At 51.0% G+C, this 6338-nt stretch overlaps 1 protein-coding gene across 2 annotated transcripts in view; it reads right to left on the bottom strand.

Moving 5' to 3' along the window:
* The window catches only part of dpp (decapentaplegic morphogen), a 30410-nt gene extending 27984 nt beyond the window's left edge, over positions 1-2426 (bottom strand). Inside the window, exon 1 of one of the 2 annotated variants that reach the window (XM_089557281.1) lies at positions 1880-2426. The gene's annotated coding sequence lies outside the window, so the exon portion shown is untranslated. Of the gene's footprint in view, positions 1-1232; positions 1656-1879 lie in introns of those variants that run through there. The other variant, XM_089557282.1, reaches the window with a different exon arrangement.
* Between the last annotated feature and the right edge of the window lie 3912 nt (positions 2427-6338).

Raw genomic sequence — 6338 nt, forward strand, 5'->3', positions numbered from 1 at the left:
TTGCTTCAAATGGATACCTCGTCACGTTCATCATCATCATCAGCGTGACTACGCCCACTGCAGGGCAAAGGCCTCTCCCATGTCTCTCCAATTAACCCTGTCCTTCGCCAGTTGCGGCCACCGTATCCCCGCAATCTTTTTAATCTCACCCGCCCACCTAACTATCTGCCGCCCCATGATACGTTGATGGCCCTGTAAATGATACCAGCGTCAGGGAATCCCATCAGATTCTCCAGAATCATTTCTTATAGGCTAATTGCCAATTAGTAGCCGATAAGCAAGTAGGCTATTAGTAATGTCAGAATTTTCGCTAGAGGTGTGTCGTATGCGTCTCCCTCATGGTGTAGAGGGGACGGGGTTTCGAGAATCCTCAGTCCGCCTAGACGAAAAGAAGTCTTCTTATCGCAGCTAGTCGAAACGTTGCTCAGCGGTTCCCTCCCACGTATATTGTAGAAATTTGTGCCGTCAAAATTCAACCTTCTCTGCTCTTTATCTATAGTCTAGACCTCTGCCTCTCCGGTAATCCTTCAGCGAGAGCTACTGTCAAGATGCTGTGCCAACTAGCTAGCAGTCAAGCAGCTTTTTCACAAAAAAAGCGTCTTGCGAGTAGACTTTTTGTATACGGCACATATAACCGCGCAAGAGAAACAGTCGAAAAAGAAACGGGCGTTTAGACGTTAAGATGGTCGCGAATTCGCAAAGATACACTGCGGTCGTCTGCATGTTATGCGCTAATCTCATCTACAACATTTTTTTTTTTTTTAATGAACACAAAACTCCGCTTCTGTCGTCATTCGAGCGCGGCCATGGGCACGTTCAAGACCTGCCGCCCACTTGAAGGAAATGGCCCGTCGCATATCACCTCGGAAATCTTGTTGCTACGCTGTCATATCATTTCGTACGCGTACGGACGACTTCGAGAGGTCGGGAGAGAAAAACAACACTGGACACACAAGACCGACGACTGTCAGCGCGGCAACGACCTGAGCCGCAGACGAATATCCAAGGTTCTTTCGTCGCGGGGAGTGGCGACGTTTAAATGATGTGCGTCGAAGCTGGCAGTTGCTGTTTCCGATTCCAGGGAGCGCTTTCTTTTCGCTTCGCCACTGACCGAAAAGTCAGTGAACCCCAAAAGCAATCTAAGTGATAGACGCGGCATTTCCGATCCCGATCACGGGACCGCTTTCGGTCGAGAAACTATTAAAAGTAGCGAGATGAAAACAGGGGCTTACCGCGAGTGTTTGCCGCCGGATGAAGCAGCAGCAGCAGCAGAGTGATGAGCGAATACGTCACTCTCTGACACGTCGTCGCCTTTGCATGCAGGCCGACTAAGACGACAAAGAGAAGATGGAAAGGAAATCCCAGGCGTGTGCGCAATATCCACTTGTCGGTGGCTTCCTTTCGTCCACAAATCGTGTCACTCACAGCACGCTTTCTTGGTACAACGGCGGAAGGAAGGACACAGCGATGCGATGGCCCATTTTTCACGCGCACTTTAGAATTTCGCTTGCACAAAACGAAACAAATCGGTAATGTTGTGGAAAAAAATACACCCACATCCGTTTTTTGGAGGTCCAGAGCACAGAGAGAAAACCTGAACGCGCAAAGGGACTCCCGCCGCCCGTAGCCGCCAAGCGCGCGGGTGATGGCCTCGACTCGCTAAAAGACGTTACACAACTGGAGCAGCGGCGAGCAGCCCGCGTGTCTTCGGCATCCTCCAAGCGGGGCGCTTTGCAACAACAGGAAAGCTACAGAGAGCGGAAAAGAAAATAACAAAAGAAAGCGCGGCGTTCCACCTCCTCCCCACCTCCCTCAAAGCGCACGGCCCTGTGCGGTGTCGCTCATCACCCCAGCAGAGCGCTTCGTGACAAACCGTTACCTGTGCGGCTGTTTTCTCTCTTTCCGTTCCCCGACGTCGTCTGCTACGGTCGCCGTCGGCGTCGTCTGCGCTGTTGACGTCCCGTAGCGGCGACGGCAGAGGCCGCGGCGGCGCGTTCGTCAGCCGCTGCGTTCATTTGCCGCGGAGAAGGCACATCATCGTCATCGTGCCCCCAGCAAGTTTCAGTTCGTCGGAGAAGCAGCTCCTCTCTCCTCCCGGAGGGGGCACGCCGCGTCCACTTGACTTCGCACGCACGCTCCTCGAGACGAGGTCGAAGACGTTGCCGCGATGCCACGCATGCGCACACGCATCACTCTCTTCTACACCCCTCGTCGTCGGCCGCCGCTTCTGCACACAAACAGGTTTCTTCCCGAAGGAGAGCGCCCGCCGGACGAGATAAAAAGCAGCGAGAGGACTCCTTGGCATCCGCCCCGGCGCCAAGACGAGCGAGAGCTGCTGCCCGCGAAGACGCACGAACCGGGCACACAGCCCGCTGCTTGGGCGGCCGCCGCCGCTAAAGTACGGGCGCGCGTTCCAGGAAGGAACGAGAGTGGGGGGGTTGTTCGCCGCAGACGCCTTCCGGTGCAGCGAGCGAGCGCCGTCGCCAAGTAGACGGCGACGACGCCACGTCGGCGGCCTACGGGAGTACGGGGGCAGTACAGTCCCGTTCCTTTTCCCCCCGCCAATTCGTTCTTCGTGCGCAGTCAGGCAGAGCCACCGGCGCCAGATAGGCATCGCCTTTGGCCACACGTCTTCGTTCCCCACGTCGTCCCCCCAGTCCGGTCGGCGGCGGCAGGCCGGCCCTCTGTCCCTCCGCAACAATGTGGCGCCAATCGCGGGCCGCTTGTCACAGGCCCGCCTCGAAAGGGAGACAGATGGTTAACCGGATAAAAACGGGCATTCTTGTGAGGCTTTCTGCCGCTGACCGGTGCTGTTGTTGTCGTAGTGGTACTCTACGTTAACCGTAGTCACCCTCGTCGCGGGCCGTTTAACCGGCGCCAACCCTGTTGGAAAGACATGACGCGACTAGGCGCCTACGCCTACAAGCTGGTGTTTAAAGGGTACGATACCCGTCTCGGCCCCCTCCTCATTCATGCGCAGTCGTTGAATAGACGATGCTGTCCTGCGAGTGGCCTTGAGTTGTCTACGACTTCCTTGCTGCGGTCATTTGGGGTCGCGGTGTGATTGGGCATCGATTCTCTGCACTGGCACCCTCTCCTCACAGTGGATTGATCTTAACCGTCCAGGAAGTTAGACTCGTCGTCGAGACAGGTCGTTTCGTTTCTTCGGACCAACGAGCCGACCCCTGAATTTGTACTTCTTTTCTTTCCCGCTCTTTGCGAGACGTCGACAAGCCATCTCGTTAGTGTGGGAGTGGGCGAACCGCACAGCACAAGGAGACCCAGGCGGCGCCTCTCTGGCGCCTTCTTTAATTATGCAGAGGGGCCATCGAGCTTGAGCCAGGCTTCACCTGTACGGATCCCTGAGGACATATGCCAATACTAGTGACATGACTTTCCCTCAACTGGCCACACTGTGAGCCTCGTCTTGTGCTCCACTGTTGACGTCCATCGCCTGCCAGTAATGCTGCGTCTGTGCTGAGCTACAAAGGGTGTGTGCGTACGGTTTCATACACATTCTTTGTTCATTTATACCATTGCTAGGACGCCCTGTTTGCGAGGCAGTGCGGCAGAAATAACGTCAAATATCCCAAATTAATGAATGTATTCCTCTCCTCTTCTTGAACTGCATGTGGTCTCTTCCGCTTCAACTGAAGATGTCGCCTCAGAAATACTGTGAAAACAAAGGCCTCTAAACAGCTTCATACAGCCATATCTTCGAAGAAGGACGTTTAGTCGGGTCTTACACCTTGACATGGTCATGGTGCAAAGCACCCATCCAATTTCGAGAGCAATTGCGTTTCGGCCCTCAGAAAGTTGGTTTAAAATCTCGGTTTGCCTACACAACCTAGACATTGAACATAATACAACGAACAGTGGTATTATGTGATCTGGCCTGTGAGTGATAAAGGATCTAGAGCCTTGGTCAACACTCTGTGGGCCACAAAATCCCTCTAAGGTGAGGGTCATTGGGTTCTCCTGGTATTATAGAGATTGAGCTGACGGAAAGGGTGATGTCATGAGGAACCATGAAGTATTATGACTTGACAAAAATGACTAGCTTCATGCATGCGCTGTTCCCTTTCCCACATATCGTGAAGAACAGAACAGCACAGAAAAATAAGAAGAAGCACTACAAACTGCAGGTCCATGAAAGACAAAGTAGAAGCATCGCGGTGAGAACGATGTGCTGATGACTTGGTTGGTTTGGTTTATGGGGTTTAACGTCCCAAAGCGACTAAGGCTATGAGAGACGCCGTAGTGGAGGGCTCCCGAAATTTCGACCACCTGGGGTTCTTTAACGTGCACTGACATCGCACAGTACACGGGCCTCTAGAATTTCTCCTCCAAAGAAATTCAACCGGCCGCGGCGGTTGAATTTTTTTGGAGGAGAAATTCTAGAGGCCCGTGTACTCCTCCAAAGAAATTCTATAGGCCTTCGGTCGTCGCGACCGTTATAAACTGCAACAACTTTGAAAAAGGCTGACAGCTAACATCGCTTTATAGACGGCGCGCAAGGAGAGAACTTTTGTTTTCGGCTCACGTTCTACGCAAGGACACAACGCAGGACAATACACACGCTCACGTACAACTTAGGATACATATCGTTGTGCGCGTGCTGGAGCCTGGAATACACTGCATGCGAGTATGTGGGAGCAATGACGACAAAAAAAGAGAAGGAAAGAAGAAAACATATCAGAAGGGGAAATGAAAACGTTACTGGGATGATCACACCTATCAACACTCCCTCCCAACCTCGCTGCCCTACGGTACTTGAGTCAGCGAAAGCCGGTGGAACCTTGGACTAGAGGAGCCATCCAAACTGCATCGAAAACCTTCCCATCACCCCCCCCCCCCCGCCCTCTTTTTTTTTAGAGGGAGGGGGGATAAAGTTTGTACTACTGCTACTACACCTTTAGAATAAAAAAAGGAGCGGTTTACACCAACGCGGCAGAACACTCAGAGAGAGATGCATCTTCCTAGGCATAGTCGATCACGATGACTAACCCGTTTGCCCAGCCGCGCCCCCCGGAAGACGCAGAAACTGTCGCAACTTCTTTAGCAATCGCGTCCACGGAGGCTGAAATTATCTTTAGCGACTGAAAAACTTCTATCATAAATTCGCGGAAGGGGGAGTATGCTCTACGGCACACCGGATCCTCAAAAGAAGGAGCGGAACTAGACCGCTCAGCCAGATTGAAATCGTATGGGTGCCTCGCAATTGCCCCTTCCGGGAAGGGATGCCGCCCACAACTATGCCCGAGGACTTATCGGTCGGGCAGTGGGCGACCCGGATTTCATATCATCAAAGGATCGCATAGTCCCATACCACGAGAATACGATGCGCTATAGATGCACTACCCATCCCAGGATAAAACTCTAGCCAAGCAGGAACAGGTAACATGGAGGCAACACCAAACAGACACACTACCAAACCCATATAAAGGGTATGTCATATACCCAGACGTATACTCTCCGGCATGCCAGCTATGCCATCATCCAAAACGAGGTATTTCACATACTGTATATTATAACAATGCCCCGAGGACCCGGAGGGACTCAAAGATTTTGCACAGTGGGAGGCTGCGGTTTCCAGCTCGGCCGGGCCCTCAAACTCAATTCATTCATTCATTCATTCATTCATTCATTCATTCATTCATTCATTCATTCATTCATTCATTCATTCATTCATTCATTCATTCATTCATTCATTCAAAGCATCCACTCTCTGCATTGTGCTTTATGTCCCGTTTTGTTAATGTTGTTAGCTGACATGAATGTACTAACTGTAGCGCACCTCTACTCATTGATTGAGAACGGGGATGGTCACGGTGTGCTGGCTATTCCCTCTATTGTTTGGATTTGCTAATCAGCTGTTACTGTCAATTGCTATTTCCTCAAGAAAAACAGTAATGTTTTAAACTATATGCCCATGTATGGTATTGCCCTGATGTCACCATTAGCCAAGCACTGCCCCTCGAGCATTTCCTGACTTCTGCTGCCCAGAATTTGTGTTCTGTTTATGGGCACAATAAATAAATAATGATTATTTTCAGTTGTTTATGTTAATTATTTCGGCTTGGTTATCCTTTGCATTAATATTTGTCAATATGCAGATAATACACTTATTATTGCTAAGCGTATTGTCACTAACACCGCAATAAATCTGATGGAGGTGCGGGAAATTATGAGAACGCTATGTCCCTACTGCAACTAGACATTGCAGAATCCATGGCATGGTTCCAAGAAAACCAGATAGAGCTAAATTTATCCAAGACACATTTGGTATGTTTTCATAATCCTCTGCGAACTATCAGTATAAAAATACCTGTTTATCT

The sequence above is a fragment of the Amblyomma mixtum genome, chromosome 8 (genome assembly GCF_055824585.1).
Source record: "Amblyomma mixtum isolate Tamu chromosome 8, ASM5582458v1, whole genome shotgun sequence".
Classification (NCBI taxonomy): domain Eukaryota; kingdom Metazoa; phylum Arthropoda; class Arachnida; order Ixodida; family Ixodidae; genus Amblyomma; species Amblyomma mixtum.